This window comes from Sus scrofa, chromosome 7, assembly GCF_000003025.6.
Source record: "Sus scrofa isolate TJ Tabasco breed Duroc chromosome 7, Sscrofa11.1, whole genome shotgun sequence".
NCBI classification, from domain to species: Eukaryota; Metazoa; Chordata; class Mammalia; order Artiodactyla; family Suidae; genus Sus; species Sus scrofa.
Genome location: NC_010449.5, coordinates 94887287 through 94904811, shown reverse-complemented (window position 1 = coordinate 94904811; position 17525 = coordinate 94887287). Strand labels below are relative to the sequence as shown.

General features: G+C 41.5%; 1 protein-coding gene across 34 annotated transcripts in view; it reads right to left on the bottom strand.

Annotated features, from left to right (window-relative positions):
* Positions 1–17525, bottom strand: part of SIPA1L1 (signal induced proliferation associated 1 like 1) — a 378935-nt gene that overhangs the window by 263917 nt on the left and 97493 nt on the right. For 6 of the 34 annotated variants that reach the window (XM_021099436.1, XM_021099450.1, XM_021099455.1 and 3 more), the window contains one exon: positions 16441–16506. The exons of the other annotated variants lie outside the window; for them this stretch is intronic. The gene's annotated coding sequence lies outside the window, so the exon portion shown is untranslated. The remainder of the gene's footprint in view (positions 1–16440; positions 16507–17525) is intronic. 34 annotated transcript variants of the gene reach the window in all.

The window sequence follows — 17525 nt, the reverse complement described above, 5'->3', positions numbered from 1 at the left end:
ACGGGGAAGACATGCCACCAAATGTGGGGTAGACATCAGCAGATTTTCTCCAAAGGTGGGGGGGGGCAACTGTAGTTTGATTCTAATTTGAGACTCTCATCAAGGCCTCAGACAACAGAGAAACCTCTCCACATCAGGGAACATGCAGATCACACTTTCTGGGGAACAGAGTTTCTCTAGTTTACCTTCTCTCCTCCTGTTCAGACATCAGAAGCCAAAAGTTCCTAATCATATTTTCAGCTTGCCAAATGGATTTTCTTTCTAACCTTAGGATAAGTAAAAACTGTCAGTAAAGCTATTAGATTGTATGGTGTCTTCCACTGATTGCAATTATTTCATATGAACAAGTTTTCTCTCCCCAAATAGAATATAAGCCCATTTCTCAAAGTTCATATCATAAATATATTAAACTTGGTGTCTGTTAGTTTTCACTTGGCCTTATAACCCTGGACCAACAGGTCCTGGTGAGCGTGGAGGTGCCCCCCAAGTTTAGGGCCTGGCTCCTTTGGGCACAGAATGAGTACCAGTAGCTCCCTATTCCAGGCTGTGGAGGCCAAGACCAGATTATCGATTCTTAAAAATCTCCCAAAGCATCCAGTATCATCCATGACTCCCTCATGTAATACAAAAACTGCAACTTGATAGCATGTTGGAGTAAAACCTAGAGTCCAACGCTATTCTCTCAGTGCAAACAAAGAAGTGAGCAGCTCACATCTCCTGGGCCTGGCTCAATGGGGCCTAATGTCAACACCATTCTCCAGGAATCAAAGGAAAAGAGGTCGCTCTTGTTTCTCACAGTCCTGCTCAGTACATGAACTGTTTGCAAAAAAATAAATCACATCTCTGGATCTTCCAGGATGAGCCCAAGAAACACTAACCTGGGAACTACGGATGGGAAATAGTCTCAGGCATTGAAACATCTGATGCATATTCATTTCCCATCCTAAGAACTGTCAATCAGGAGAGTCTGGGAATTTTTTAAACTTCTTCAGTCTTCTGAAGTTGCTCTGATTTCAGAACATTCTCCTATAACCCCAAGGAAAAGTATTGAATGGCATATCCTCAGGTGTTGTTGTTTTTTTTTTTTTTCCCCCAGAATGAATGCTAATTTGATTGAGAATTTTATACTGGTCTCACTGAAGTGAATGAAGTCATTCTTTGTGTCCCGGAGAGATGGGAAGGGCAGTAGCCCCACACTATTTGAAAAGCCTCAGGGCATCTAAGAGGTGGTCACGGGTATCACCTCCTGGAACATGAACTGCTTGGCTCTGTCCTGATGCACCTGCTAAATAGATGCAAACACCAGATCCCCAGTTCAGAGTATCTAAACACAAAAAAATGGAATGTTCTAACACTACTGACATCTAACCTTCCAAATGTCTTATTCTGTTCATGACTTCAGTAGTTCTACAGCCCGGATAGAAAATGATAACTAAAGTAAAACATTTCCAAGACTGTCAGGATTTTACATGTTACTTATCACCTGTGGGTCCCAGAGGTTAAAACTGCTAGGCTCTTCTTCCCCCTCCCACTCAGGCAAGTGCCAAGGGATGGACAGACTGCAGAGCGCTCATGAGGAAAGGGTCCCTGTGCAAGTTCTTTTCAGCACCAGGAGGGTAACAGTGGGCTCGGACGGAAGAGTGTGGCACCACTGTATGGGAGCTGTCCCTGTGACTTCCTTTCTTTCCAAGAAAAGGGAAGTTGCCACTACGGCTACAGATATACGTATATGGCACATAAGATTCTGAGTTTACTTTGGTCTTTAAAGTCTCAATTCTACTTAAGAGAAATTATTTTGCTTAATTCACTTAACATAACAAGACTGTAATCATCAAGAAAAATCATTTGGTCATGACAGTGTCCAGGAAGGAATTCTACAAGCACATCTGTTGCTTTTCCAAAGGTTCTATTACAGAAATTATCTCAAGTATATTCAACATCTGCAGTGTCTTCTGCTTCAGTCTGATTAGCGGCTTCTGTTTAAAAACCAATTTTATTTTGACCCTTTCAAAAGCCCCTCAGGAAGATTATAAGAAACTACAACACGTATTAAAAATCTTTGTCAATGATTAAATTTAACCAGATTTCAAAACCAATATATTAATTAGCCTCAAAGATTATTTCCTTATAAAATATTCTAAAAACAACAGGCAGTGCCCAGAATACTACTAAGGTCTTATGGATAACGCATTAACGAACCCTCTCACACTAGAGACGGGGCTGCAAAATTATAAAATGGAGTTATGAAAGGCTAAGTATTTTCAGAGATGGAAGGACACACTGAAATTTCTTTTAGTACAAAAATCAAGTCAAAAAGACTTTTTGAACTCAAGAGCTGTAAGCACAAAAATTTATCTCCCCACCTGTTCCTATAAACTGGCTTCCAGATGAATGACAGCCACAAGCTTCCAAAGAGTATTTCAACAATCCCATCAGTGTGCATCCCGCCACATCACAATGCTACCTTATCTTGAAGAAAATGCAAAAGGTCAGAAACAGCCTCTCTTAGGGTGACTGAATCCGCAGGTAAACGTATTTCCCTCATATTCTGCTGTTACCTTGCCGTCAGAAAAACAAATCATATTTAATTTTTATATACATTTATTTCAAATTTCTCATTATTAAATGTTAACAAGGTAACACTTTTTCATAATTAATTACTAGAATTACAAAAATAAATTCCAAGTGGCTGGGGCAAAAAAAAAAAAAAAAATCCCATTATTGCTCTACACTTTGGCAAACTTTCTTGCATTTCCATCTATATTCTGGGCTTTGAGTCAAGTAAATGAAATCTTGGCTAGAAAAGAGATTATCTTAATTTAGGGTGGTGACCCTTTCTAAAGGGAATGGAAGAGAATGCCAATGTTCTATATTTTTCAAATTAGCCTAAAAGATTCTATATTTGCAGTTACTTCTATTCTATTTGGTTATTTTATCTAAAAGAAATTTTAAAGTGTTGTTCATATTTTTAAGCAACATATCAAAAGAGCATTTAAAAATCTTTATCACTAGCAAAACCAGTAGAACCCACGAGAAAGGAGTCTTAATTAAAAACTTGACCAGTTTTCCCATCGATTACAATAGTTACTCTAAGATCCATCTAACATTCATCAACAGGCCCAGATTTAGGACTTACTGTATCTGCTCGGCCGTGGAGAAACAATGATGAACAAAGTACCTGACTGTAGGAACCTCGAGGTGGCATTCTTCTGTGTCACCACTTCTAGGCTCGAAGGAAAATAAAAATGCGCTTTACAGTGAGTCCTAGCTAGTTCTGAACAAGTTTTCTCCTTATACTAATAAACGAGAAAATGTTTACTAAGACATATAAAAGTAGAACCCTCTCCAAACAGCAGTATGATGGCTCTATCTTTATAAATAATCTAGCTGGCTAAAGGGTGAAACAGACCCCTCTGGGAACTTCCGGGCAGTAACACAAGCACAACAGCCACCATGGGTCTGGCTGGAACTGAGTCTTCTTTGGGACTTGGGAAGCCAGCCCAGGGAAGGCGACACAGAGGCCCCCTCTTAATGCTTCGGCCAGCCTTACGACCCTGGGAAAGACTCCTTACGCAAGACTGGATCTGAAAAAGACCCATAAATAACCCCCTACCTAGAGCTGACTTAGAGGTGGAATATGCAAAGCAAGTCACAGAAACATCCTCGTTTCAAATAGATTTATGACAATACGACGTTTCCAGTTATCTCAGAGCCATGAACCAAACTGACAATATTCTGAACATTTATACAACCAGAATTAGAGTCCATGGAGTTCTGGTTGGGGATCGTCGGTAACGAACCCGACTAGTATCCATGAGGATGCAGGTTCAATCCCTGGCCTCGCTCAGTGGGTTCAGGATCCAGCACTGCCATGAACTGTGGTGTAGGTTGCAGATGTGGCTTGGATCTGGCACAGCTGTGGTGTAGGCTGGCAGCTATAGCTCCGATTTGGCTCCTAGCCTGGGAACCTCCATGTGCCATGGGTGCTGCCCTTAATCATCTAAGTTTTATGTCTTGCCTAGACAGTAAACCTTATATTTTTTTCCTACTGAATCTTAACTTTCCCTGGCTCTCTCTCTTAAAGAATTTAAAACAATTTTGTTTCATCCAAAGATATAGCTAAAGATAAATCAGTATGGAAAAGAAATCATACCTTCTACCTCTGTGGCAGCCACCTTCATCTGCCCCAAATCCAACAATGGTTTCTCAACACTTATGTAAAAAGAGTCTGAATTTTTTAACTAGAGATTCCAAGTCCTAGACAAGTTCCAAGCTGATTTTCCAGCTCATCTGCCTCTATACCTCTCCACAGAGCCATCACTCCAGGCAAATCGAACTGTCCCCTTACTAAACACACTCTTCACTTTACCTTTATCCCTGCCTTTTCTCTTATATCCAATCTGCATTAAGGGCCCACTGACAGCTCTCTGTAATTCCAAGGTGCATCCACCCTACTATCCCTAATTGAAGGGAAGCCTCTTCTTGGAGCCTTTGTTAATGCCCCATCTGCTGAAATGCCACAGGGCGCACTATGTGGAAGAGGAGTGTCCTTTGGAAACAAACATCACTGAAATCTCAACTCTGCCATGTGCAAGTCAGGCCCCGAGCAAGGTGCTTGCCTCCCCAACCTCAATCAGACCAACACAGGGGCCATAATAAGTACCCTGCAAGCTTTAGAGGTTTTTGGACAATATTCTGCTGCCCTGGGTTCAAACCTCAATGCTGACAACAGCAGAGGTCTGACCTTGGAAAAGGAAATGACACGCCACGAGCCTCAGCTTTCTCACTGGTCCACGGGAGTCGCTATAGAACTCTGACTCCCATGCCCTGGGTCCCTCAGGCCCCATATCCCTTCCTCAGGAGTGGCCGCCCTTCCTCTCTCTGGGCCCCCATCGCACCCTGTGTTCCCTTCTGTCTCTCCCATCGGACACTCCTCCTTCACTGGCAGCTTTCTGGCCTGAGCGCAGACTGTCGTATTTGCAGTATGAAGGGTCTCATAGGTATAAATCAAAGCACACAAGTTAAAAAAAAAAAAAATCAAAGCACTGAGTCCGAGGCTGAGAAACAAAGGAAAACACCTGTTGAACTGCTGCATCCTCTTTAAGATCCAGTTCAAAGCATAATAGCTGCAACTCAGCGAAGTCTGGAGACAGAGGAAGGCTCCAGCCCTCAGCTGCTACCTACACCTCTGTAGTTTCCCCAAGGAAGGTTGCTTAGCGTTGGAGGCTCCGCCCCACTTCATCAATTCATCTCTAACACAACCTCCCACACCCTCCCCTGTACTTTAATTTTTTCCATCATTTTATCTCCCTGATCAGTAGCTGGAAGAAGGCAAGACCTCTGCGTGGCAGGCCCTTCTTTCCAGTCCCTCCTCCCCCCATAGAACAGGAATTGAATATATTAAAAGGGAATATTAAAGTCTCTAAAAATAAACCATCCAAATCACAAGGCTGCTCTGCCACGTGAGTCATCGCCTCCAAGACCCCCAAGTCAAGGTGTGAAGAGACCTAGACATCCTTCTTACCTTTCAGGAAGGAATTCAACAAAATCTCTTAAAATCAAAAGAAAAAATGTTCCCTGAATAAGGTTTTCATTAGTGCTAACAAAATCAGAAACAACAGAAAACAGTGAACTGAAACCAAAAATGTCAGGGGAAAAAATTCTGTCCTTTCAAACTTAATAATGTCCACGGTACTTTAATATTCTTCTATCACCAAGCCAAATACTTTTCTTAGAAGAATAAATCAATGCTTTACATTCCATATTCATGAGTAGTTATAAAAATAAACTAGCATACACTCTAGAAGAGCTTTTTAGAGTTATTGATTAATCAAATTAATGAAAGTTGACTTATAAAACATCTTTTGAACTCGTTATTTTCCAGTGTGGCTATCACCTCATTAAAACATCTGTTTTCTATCTCCAACATTTCAGAATCAACAAACTTATAACAAAAACAGAACCCTCCCCACCCTACCCCCCTTTTTAGTGAGGGGTGGCAGCAGAAAAGAAGAGGAAAAGGTTGTGAATCTGGAACAAAATACTGACTTTCCCCTCTTCTCGTGTGGAACACACTCCTTGACACTGTAAAAAGAAACAGAGGGAGTTCCCGTGGTGGCTCAGTGGTTAACGAATCTGACTAGGAACCTTGAGGTTGCGGGTTCGGTCCCTGCCCTTGCTCAGTGGGTTAAGGATCCGGCGTTGCCATGAGCTGTGGTGTAGGTTGCAGACGCGGCTCGGATCCCGCGTTGCTGTGGCTGTGGCGTAGGCCAGTGGCTACAGCTCCGATTGGATCCCTAGCCTGGGAACCTCCATATGCCGCGGGAGCGGCCCAAAGAAATAACAAAAAAAAGACCCCCCCCCCAAAAAAAAGTTAAATATACGAAAAAAAAAAAAAAGAGAAATTTCAATTTAATTCTGAGTTCACTGAAGCCTGAGGAGCTAAAACAGAAACTTAGCAGAAACCAGCATCCTTTGTACAACTCTCTTCTCTGTAAAGTCTCCTTGGAGAGCCCCACTCCGCCTCTCCCTGGGACACCAGAGATGAGTTGCTGGAAATGTTCTTCCCAAGCTAAACGCCAGTTATTTGATCAAATCAAAGAATGCTAAGCAGGGAAGCCAGAGGAGAAAAAAAACCCTGCTCGCCTAGGATTTTTGGATCAATTCCAAGAACTTTCCATCTCCCACTGCCAGCAGCACCCATCAATTCCCATAGTAACCAGCCCACAGCTTTCCAACTGGTCCAAAAGGGAGGCACACAGGCTACAGACAGAAACACAGAAGAGCACGACCCAAACCACAGCATCAATCCAATCACTGCTAGAGTTCCCGTCATGGCTCAGTGGGTTAAGAACCCAACCAGTATCCATGAGGATTTGGTTCGATCCCCGGCCTTGCTCAGAGGGTTAAGGATCCAGCATTGCTGTGAACTGTGGTGTAGACCACAGACACAGTTCCGATCCCACTTTGCTATGGCTGTGGTATAGGCCTCAGCTATAGCTCCTATTTCACCCCTAGCCCAGAAACTTCCATATGCCATGGGTGCAGCCCTTTAAAAGAGAAAAAATAAACAAGTAAATAAAAATCCAATCACTGCTGAATGGCTTAAACACTCCAATTCTATCTCCTGGCTTCCCTTAACTCCCGGGTTACCAGGTAGTTCTCTCCTTTCTCCCATCAACTTGATACTGAGGTAATGAAGGGGACTTTTTTTTCTCTAGGGCTCTGAACAAAACAATTTTCTGTTTTCTGATGCAATCTCGATTCCAGTCTATTTCATACTAAAGCAATCGTGTCTCCCCACCACACTGTGCATAAATGTTTGCTGACTGAATGAATCCTCTCTCTGGTATAGAAATAAAGTTTGCAAAGATATGGGGGTATAGATTTGAGATCCAGGATAAGGATGAAGAAGCTGTATTTCCGAAATGAATGAGAAAAGGGGGCTGGGGGGGGTGGAGACGACTTTATATTTGTGAAGAAGAGGGTTACTTATGCTGACTATGCAGGAGCTGGGGAGTGGAGAAGGACTCCAAGGGCTGAGAGCATTTCTGTCCCCAAAACACTCAATCAAGGGCCCTGCAATCAGCAACTGTACCTCGTGAAAAGTGATTTTCAGCACAGAAAGGGCAATGATCAGAACTAGGTGATGATTTTAAAATTGTGAAAGGAAAAAAATTACTCAGCTAATTCTAACATGTGCACCTATAGTATTGACTATGTTGCTCAGATTTTTTTTTAATTAAAAAGTAAGGTAGAGAATCAAATTAAAAGTGCTCGCATGGGCTACAAATCAATCCTGCAAGATTTCACATCTTCAACAAAATTTGATGGCTCTAAGGAAAAGGTGACAGGAGGTGCTGCAAAAAGAGGTACTTGCCATTGCCCAGGAGCCCATGTCTCTTTGATAGGATGCATGTAGTTTCCTTAGGAGAGATGCTTAGTAATGCAGCTGTAGCGTTATAGCATACACATGCATACATTTAAAGTTTTATTTTATTTGCCTTTTTTTTTTTTTTTTTTTAGGGCCACACTTGCTGCATGGAAGATCCCCGGAATGCAGTGTAGGATCTGAGCCAGGTCTGCAACCTACACCACAGCTCAAGGGAAGGCCAGAGGTCGAACCTGCATCCTCATGGATACTAGTTAGGCTCATTACCACAAAGGGAACTTCCTAAAAAATTTTTTTAATGATTTTTATTTTTTTTTCCATTATAGCTGGTTTACAGTGTTCTGTCAATTTTCTACTGTACAGCAAGATGACCCAGTCACATATACATGTATACATTATTTTTTCTCACATTATCATGCTCCATCATAAGTGACTAGATATAGTTCCCAGTGCTATATAGCAGGCTCTCACTGCTTATCCATTCCAAAGGAAATAGTTTGCATCTCTTAACCCCAAAGTCCCAGTCCATCCCACTCCCCCTTGGCAACCACAAGTCTGTTCTCCAGGTCCATGAGTTTCTTTTCTGTGGAAAGGTTCATTTGTGCCCTATATTAGGTTCCAGATATAAGTGATATCAGATGGTATTTGCCTTTCTCTTTCTGACTTAATTCACTCAGTATGAGAGTCTCTAGTTCCATCCATGTGCTGCAAAGGGCATTATTTTGTTCTTTTTTATGGCTGAGTAGTATTCCATCTTCTTAATCCATTCATCTGTTGATGGACATTTAGGTTGTTTACATGCCTTGGCTCTAAACTTTTAATAGATACCCCCAACTTACTTTCTAGCAAGGATCCTACAGCAATATAGATGAGTTCTTTAAAAGTTCACCTACTTTTGGAGTTCCCAGCATGGCACAGTGGTTAACAAATCTGACTAGGAACCATGAGCTTGCAGGTTCGATCCCTGGCCTTGCTCAGTGGATTAAGGATCCGGCATTGCTGCGAGCTGTGGTGTAGGTCACAGACACGGCTCAGATCCTGAGTTGTTGTGGCTCTGGCATAGGCCGGTGGCTATAGCTCTGATTAGACCCCTAGCCTGGGAACCTCCATATGCCGTGGGAGCAGCCCTAGAAAAGGAAAAAAGATAAAAAAAAAAAAGACAAATAAAAGTTCACCTACTTTTTCCAAGGCACGTGCTAATATTAAATAATAAAATAAAGACCCTAAAATATGACTCGCCAAAACTGTAGGAGAAATGGAAGGAAATACATGAAAATAGTAGTTTGTCCTGATAGAAAGGTAAGATTATGGGTAACTGCCCTTTTATTACCAGTAATGAATCTTTTTAAAATAAGCTTTTTAAAAAAAACAGAATGGTCTACATCAAACTACAACACTTCTGCATAGCAACTGAAACTATCAACAAAAGTTAATCAACTTAATGGGAGAGGATATTTGCAAATAATATATCTGATAAGGAATTAATGCCCAAAATATACAAAGAACTCATACAAATCAATAAGGAAAAAAAAAACTGATTAAAAAGTGGGACAGAGGATCCTTCTTGGGAATAAACATTCTTCCAAAGGCGGCATACAGTTGGCCAATGCACACATGAAAAGATGCTCAACATCACTAATCATCACAGAAATGAAAATCAAAACCAATGAGATATCACCTCACATCTGTGAGAATGGCCATCAGCAAAAAGACAAGAAACAACCAGTGTCGACAAGAATGTGGAGAAAAGGGAAGCCCTGTACACTGTTGATGGGATTATAAATTGATGCAGCCACTACGGAAAAACAATATAGAGGTTCCTCAAAAAACTGAACACAGAACTCCATATGATCCAGCAATCCCACTTCTGGGTATTTAGTTGAAGAAAACAAAAACATTAATTTGAAAAGATTTACATACCCTTATATTCACTGCAGCGTTATTTACAATAGCCAAGATGTGGAAGCAACCAAAGTGCCCATCAACAGATGAATGGATAAAATGATGTGGCCTCAGAGTTCCCTTAATGGCTCAGCAGAAACGAATATGACTAGCATCCATGAGGATGCAGGTTCGATCCCTGGCCTTTCTCAGTGAGTTAAGGATCCAGTGTTGCCATGAGCTGTGGTGCAGGTCACTGACACGGCTCAGATCCGGTGTGGCTGTGGCTGTGGCATAGGTGAGTCATATTTTAGGGTCTTTATTTTATTAAACATGAGCACAGTGCCTTGAAAATAGGAAGTCACCTTTTAAGAACTGATCTAGTTAATATCTGTCATCTGTTTATTATAATAAACCTAGTTATTAGACATATTATGGTGATCATTTTGAAATGTATATAAATACCGAATTATTATGTTGTACACCTGAAAGTAATGTTATATGTCAATTACACCTCAAATGAAAAAAAAGATGAGAAATATTTGCGCTATATACCAAATTCATAGTCAATGTTTTAAGAAAAATCTAAATTAATGTGCAAACTTATCAGTATTGAAAACTCAGAATCTAAGTCTAAAGTTCATATGGGAAAACAAATGACCAAGAATAAGAGTAACTATGAAAAAGAAGAGTAATAGAGGAAACTAGCTTTAATACTTGCCAGAGAGTAAGATGTGTTATAAACTTATGACAATTTAAAAAGTGTGAAATTGGTTCACGAATAGACCGTCAAATCAAAGGATAAAATAAAAATTCTAAAAATACTTCTGAGTTTGATATAGGATAAAACATGACATTTAAAATCAGTGCAGAAAAGATAAATTGCTCAATAAATGGCATAGGCACAACTACGCAGCCATATGGAGAGGAGAATGGGATACCAACTCACAACAAAAAAATTTAAACATTCACAAAAGAAACTACTAAAGTAATAAAAGAAAGCAAGAAACACTGTTCACACTCTGAGTGCAAAGCCTCTTTAAGTAGGACATAAAAATCCTAAACCCATGAAGTAAGAGATGAGTAAATCTGATTATCCAAAATTAATTAAATGTATACATGGCAAAAGTTACCATAAATGACCAAGTATAAACCCAGTAGAAAAATCAGCAGTTCCTATCACAAAATACTAACTTTTCTTTTCCATAAAGAGTTTATCTCATTAGATAAATGGGTAAAAGATCACAAGTCAACTCACAGAGAGAAAAACTGCTCTTAAAACCCCAATAGTATGTGCAGCCTCATTTATAATGAGGGAAAGGCATGGGAAAACCACAATGAGATTCCCCCTTTTCAGCTATGAAATTGACTCGGATGAAAAGGTTTAATCATTACTGGCAAGAGGGAAGAGGAAGGCATACACTGCTGATGGGAGTATAAATTTGTGCAATGTCTTTGGAAGACAGTTTAGCAATACTTATATAAGATGTGAAGATAGATATTCTTGCTTTTGGTTTGTTTTTGTTGTTTTTTTTTAAGTGGGGGAAGCAATTTATTATATCAAAGAAGCATAAATGTACAACAGATGGCAATGCTTTTTTTTTTTTTTTTTTTTCTATTCTTGGCAGGGTCCCTTTTTAGCTGAATGGCTTTTGCTTCTTCTTCCCTTTTTTTTGGGCGGGGGGTAGAGGGGGAACTATGTCTGCAACATGCAGAAATTCCTGGGCCAGGGATAGAACCCGTGCCACAGCAGCAACCCAAGCCACAGCTGTGACAATGCCAGATCCTTAACCTACTGAGCCACCAGGGAATTTCATTGCTGCTGCTGCTACTGCTGCTGCTTCTCTTTTTTTTTCAATTGAAGTATATTTGACATACAACACATATTTTGTCTTTTTTTAGATCCGCATCTGCAGCATATGGAAGTTCCCAGGCTACATGTCCAATAACAGCTGCAGCTGCTGGCCTATGCCACAGCTACAGTCACAGCAATGAAGGATCTGAGCTGTATCCGTGACCTACACTGCAGCTTGTGGCAACGCCAGATCCTCAACCCACTGAGCAAAGCCAGGAATCGAACCCTCGTGGATACTAATTGGGCTCTTAACCCACTGAGTCACAGCAGGAACTCCTACAATATTGTATTAGTGGCACATGCACAACATAGTGATTCAACATTTGTGAGATGATCCCCACAATCGGTTTAGTTGCCATCAGTCACCATACAAAGTTAACACAGTATTTCTGACTGTATTCCTGTGCTGTACGTTACACTCCCATGACTTATTTTATACAGAGAAATCCGTACCTCTTGATCCCCTTCACCCCATCTGCCCTCCCCAAACCCCCTCTCCTCTGGCAACTACCAATCCGTTCTCTATATTTATGCATCTGGACTTTGCTTTGGCTTTTTTTTCTTTGTTTTGTTTTATAGATTCCACATAGAAGTGAAATCTTGAAGTATTCGTCTAAATTATTTCACTCAGCATAATGGCCTCAAGGTCCATCTATATTATAGCAATGCTAAAATTTCACCTTTTTATAGCTGAATAATATTCCGTGTGTACCTATATCATATCTTTATTCACTCACCTACTGATGGACACTTAGGCTGTTTCCATATCTTGGCAATTGCAAATAATGCTGCAATGAGCATAGGAGTGCATATATATCTTCTAGAATTACTGGTTTTGTTTCCTTCAGATAGATACTCATAAGTGGAACTGATGGAATCAAACAGCAGTTCTGTTTTCAATTTTTTGAGGAACCTCCATGTTGTTTTCCACACTGGCTGCACCAGTTTTTTGTTTTGGTTTGGTTTGATTTTTTGACTTTTTAGGGCTGCACCCGAGGCATTATGGAGGTTCCCAGGGCAGGGGTCAAATTGGAACTGTAGCTGCCGGCCCACGCCAAAGCCACAGCAATGCGGGATCTGGGACACATCTGCAACCTACACCACAGATCACGGCAATGGGGGATCCTTAACACACTGAGCAAGGCCAGGGATCGAACCTGCGTCCTCATGGATGCTAGTCAGATTCGCTTCCCCTGAGCCATGACAGGAACTCCCTGCAACAGTTTAAAGACACACATTTTTTAACCCAGAAACTCCTCACATAAACCAACACACTTAAAAGTTCAAGGACAACCACAGCAGCATTGTTAACAATAACAAAAGATCACAAACAACTTAAAGTCCATTATTAAGAGACTGGATAATAAAGTACAACCCTAAACTAGAAGGAAACAGAATGAAGGCATAGTATGGTATGCTACAACTTGTGTAAAAATAAATTTTAAAAAGCATACATACTAAATGCAATATGACATTTCTGGATTGAATCCTGAAAGAGAAAAAGGGCATCAGCAGAAAAGCTGGTGGAATCCGAATAAAATCTATACAGTTTAGTTTCACTGTGTAACCTTTTGGATTTTACTCTACGGGTATGTATCAGCTCTTTAAAACATAAAACTGAATTTTAAAAACACAATTCCTCTGTGACTGTACTTCCATCATTCATGGCGTTCACATCCTTCTACATTCTGCTAAGAGAAACACCCAGGTCCGCGTACTGCTTCCACACGTTCACCACTCCCGTTCCTGCACCGAAACGCACACCTGCCTCAGTTGCTAGATATCAGGTCTCTCTCCAGATTCTCTGAGAACACAGAGGAGTTGGCATGGCCTCTGGAGAGTATCTGCCACATGGCACGAGTTCAAAAATGAGAGCTGAAATTATTACGTTCTGGCCCAGTGATTCAATTTTTGATTAGTAAGAAATTTTATATTTCAAGTGTCCAAACAACCCTTCTAGGGGTTTCCTCTGAGCCTGGTTCACAATGACACAGAAGAGACAAGCAAGAGGGAAAGACGGGTGAAGCACTTCTCACTGAGGTTCTGGGGGAGACCATGGAAGTATTTTAAATAACTCGCTGTCTCTCTTTCTCAACATCTTGCTCTCTGCTAGAGCTGCAGGGAGAATAAGGATTAGTAAAATGAAATTCGGCATAATTACCTTAGAGTCAACACTTGAAAAGGGGAAACTGTGAAAACGCCTTGGATTTTCAAAAAACGTTTTCCACAAATGCCACTAAAATGATTTTCAAAGAAACACTATTTAGAAATAGATAAAAATGCTAAAACTCCAATTTAGACCAAGTTTTGCTTTTCTATGATATCTTCTCAGGAAAAACCTTGGGGGCAGCAGCCGGAAGAATGCCCAAAGGAAAAAAATTCTAGCCTTCACCACCATCAAAACTTAGTTTTCTAAATATTCAAAATATAAAAGACTTAGAAAAAACTCTGAGGTCCTTGAATGCGTAAAAAAATACTACCAAGAGTTCCTGTCGTGGCTCAGTGGTTAGTGAACCTGACTAGCAAACATGAGGACACGGGTTCGATCCCTGGCCTCCCTCAGTGGGTTAAGGATCCATCATTGCCTTGAGTGTGGTGTAGGTCGCAGAGGAGAGTCGGATCCTGTGTTGCTGTGGCTGTGGCGTAGGCCGGCGGCTACAGCTCGGATTCGACTCCTAGCCTGGGAACCTCCATATGCCGCAGGTGTAGCCCGAAAAAAACAAACAAACAAACAAAAAAGACCAAAAAAACAAAAAAGAAAAGAAATACTACCGAGTTTGTCTCAAAAGCAATAATAGTGGCCTCCCATCTCCACAAACAGCCTGAGCAGCAGCACCAGAGAGCAGTTTAACCTGGGATCAACACATTATCTCTGTGGACACCCATTTTTCATCCATAAAATGAATAGACAACCGTGCAGATTCCTTCCAGGTCTCAAAGTCTATGAGACCTCTTTTCCTTCACACCCCAAATATAAACCAAGACCCCACAGTTTTTCCATACAACATACACAACAGCTCACGCATGTCCCTGTGTGCACAGCGGGAAGGAGCTTCCCCTATCACTTACTTCCTCCCTGTTTCCAGAGAGGCCTAACACAACAACAAAAGGATATTTGATTACAAACTAGTGCCACATCTGAGCAGTTCTCACATGACTGAGAAGAGAGGATTTATGCAACCGCATGCTGAAATGAAATTAATATGTGTACGTTGTACAGTGAAACAGTCACTGAATCGTGCATTCATTCATGTTTGGGATTATAAAAGCTTCAAACTTGGCTTTCATGTGATCTTTTATGGACTGGTAAGTCCACATATAACTTCTGCTGCAAGCTATCTTGACGAGTGCACACTGTGACTTGATTTTTTATTTTGTTTACCACTTTTCATAGCACAGAAAAAAGATGAGAACACTGGGGGAGAGTCACAGGCAACTTGTCCATATGCAAAGGTACATGAATGATCAGGGCAGGTCGTTCTCATTTTTTAACACAGTCCTTTAAGTTCTAACCTGCTGGGTTGAAAAGTGATTGTGTAAAAAAGCAGAACAGAGATCTGTTGAGTAGCAGCAAACACACTAAAATTACAGTGCATATTGAGAGCTCATCTCTTTCAGGGGAAATTTTCCCTCTCAAAACACAGAAATAACACTGTGTTGCTCACAAATATGGTTTTTTTCTAAAGAAGCTCCTTTCGGAGTTCCCGTCGTGGCTCAGTGGTTAACGAATCTGACTAGGAACTATGAGGTTGCAGGATCGATCCCTGGCCTTGCTCAGTGGGTTAAGGATCCGGCGTTGCCGTGAGCTGTGGTGTGGGTAGCAGAAGTGGTTCGGATCCCGCATTGCTGTGGCTCTGGTGTAGGCTGGTGGCTATGGCTCCGACTCGACCCCTAGCCTAGGAACCTCCATATGCCGCAGGAGTGGCCCAAGAAATGGTAAAAAGACAAAAAAAAAAGAAGAAGCTCCTTTCCCCTAAACAACCAGCATTTTATTGCAGAGGTGCTTTCTAAATGATATAGGGAGAGAGAAGGGTTTTCTAAGAACTATACAAATCAGTTCAAATATTCACAGAGAAAGACTCATTTGAGTAAGGATATGAAATAATATCCATTTGTCTGATTAGCCAGAAAAGCCTCCCTGAGGAAAGGAACTTGAACACATTTCAAAGGTGCCTGACAGGTGGCAAGGAGAAAGGAAAACGCCAGCAAAGAGAAAGATGTGTGTAGAAGCTGCCACTGTGGTGTCTCAAGAAGCAGCGTCACAATGTGACGTGTTGTGTGGCGAGATGGTATTTTAGTCATCAGGACAAAGCGGTGGGAGAGTACAGGTCACTGTGCACACCGAGCCTCAGTGTGCTCATCTGTCACAGGAGAAGCGTGGGCTGTGTGGCTTCCTGGGAGGCACTGCAACCCTGCCAGGTGCATGGCTTGGGAGCCCCATCTGTTAGATGGAAAGAGTGAGGCTCAGAATCCCGATGAGACCCTCTGTGAGAGTGTTTTAGAAATTCCAAAGAATGTGCACATGTCCCGTGGAGGAAGAAGAGGCATAGTGTGAAGGAGACGTCAAAAATCTCAGCTCTTGAACATTATCAACTGATAAATTAATGGTTCTATCTTTTCTTAAGAGACCAAGGGAAGAAGGAACTGCATCTGTCTTCCCTGTCATGCCAGAGAGAGGAAAGGACAAGGGCTCAGACCATCCTCTACTTTGAAGAGTGCTCTGAAAGAAGTCCTTTAAGGGAAACCAAACGACAATGGGGCCTCTTCCTGGGCGGGGGGGGGGGGGGGGGGGGGGGTCATGGCGGTCACTCACTGTGTATTCCCTCGGCCCGCGGTGTCCATAATGAGGCAGGTGTTACCCTGAATATACAACACATTCCTGCGCCGTGAGAACAAAGGTGAGCAGTTAACGGAAAGGGTCTTCCAGTCCTCAGCAGCACTGAAGACAGCCTCACGCCAGCTGTGCCTCCAATGCACCGATTCCAAAATGAGGTGTGAGCTCTATTCAAAAGCTCCACAGCCATTATCACAACTTACTTGGAATTATTTAACTGCAGAATTCCACATGTATAAGTAAACTCACATTTGGTAGCAAAATAGAATCCAATAAATAAAACTAGCTTTAAAAAAACATTGGAAGCTGGAATTCCCAAGGTGGCTCGGCAGTAACGCATCCAACTAGTACCCATGAGGACGAAGGTTTGATCCCTGGCCTAGCTCAGGAGGTTAAGGATCCCAGCATTGCCGGGAGCTGTGGTGTAGCGTCACAGATGCAGCACAGGTCCCAAGTTGCTGTGGCTGTGGTGTAGGCCGGCAGCTACAGCTCTGATTCCATCCCTAGCTCGGGAACTTCCATATGCCAAGGGTGTGGCCCTTAAAAAAAAAATTAGAAGTTAATAGAGGTCTACACATTTATAAACCAGTCAGTTCCTCAAATTTAGCTCCTGCCCTTTCCCATTTCTCTAGATAAATACATGGACTTAGAGAACACTTCTACAGATAAACTCTCTCTGCTGATGGGAGTCATTCTGGTAAAACAATTTGGGAGTATCTATTACAACATCCCATGACCTGACAACTGCCTAGAGAAACATATGCCCACAGAGCCAAGGACAAGGGTATTGTTTGCAGCCTTATTTGTAATCAGAAACTATTGGAAACAACCTAGAAGATCAGTAATAGGAAAATGAGAGAAAAACTATGGTATATTCCCACGACTAGTCTATATAACATTAGGCAACAGTTCAAAAGGATAAATTAGATTTAATATCAACAAGCACAAAGAGATTTCCAAAGTATGTTACTGAATGACAAAAAAAGAGCTACTGATATTCAATATAATATCAATTTTGTGACTTTTAAAACATAAAAATAGGGCAGAAATTGACAGAACATTGT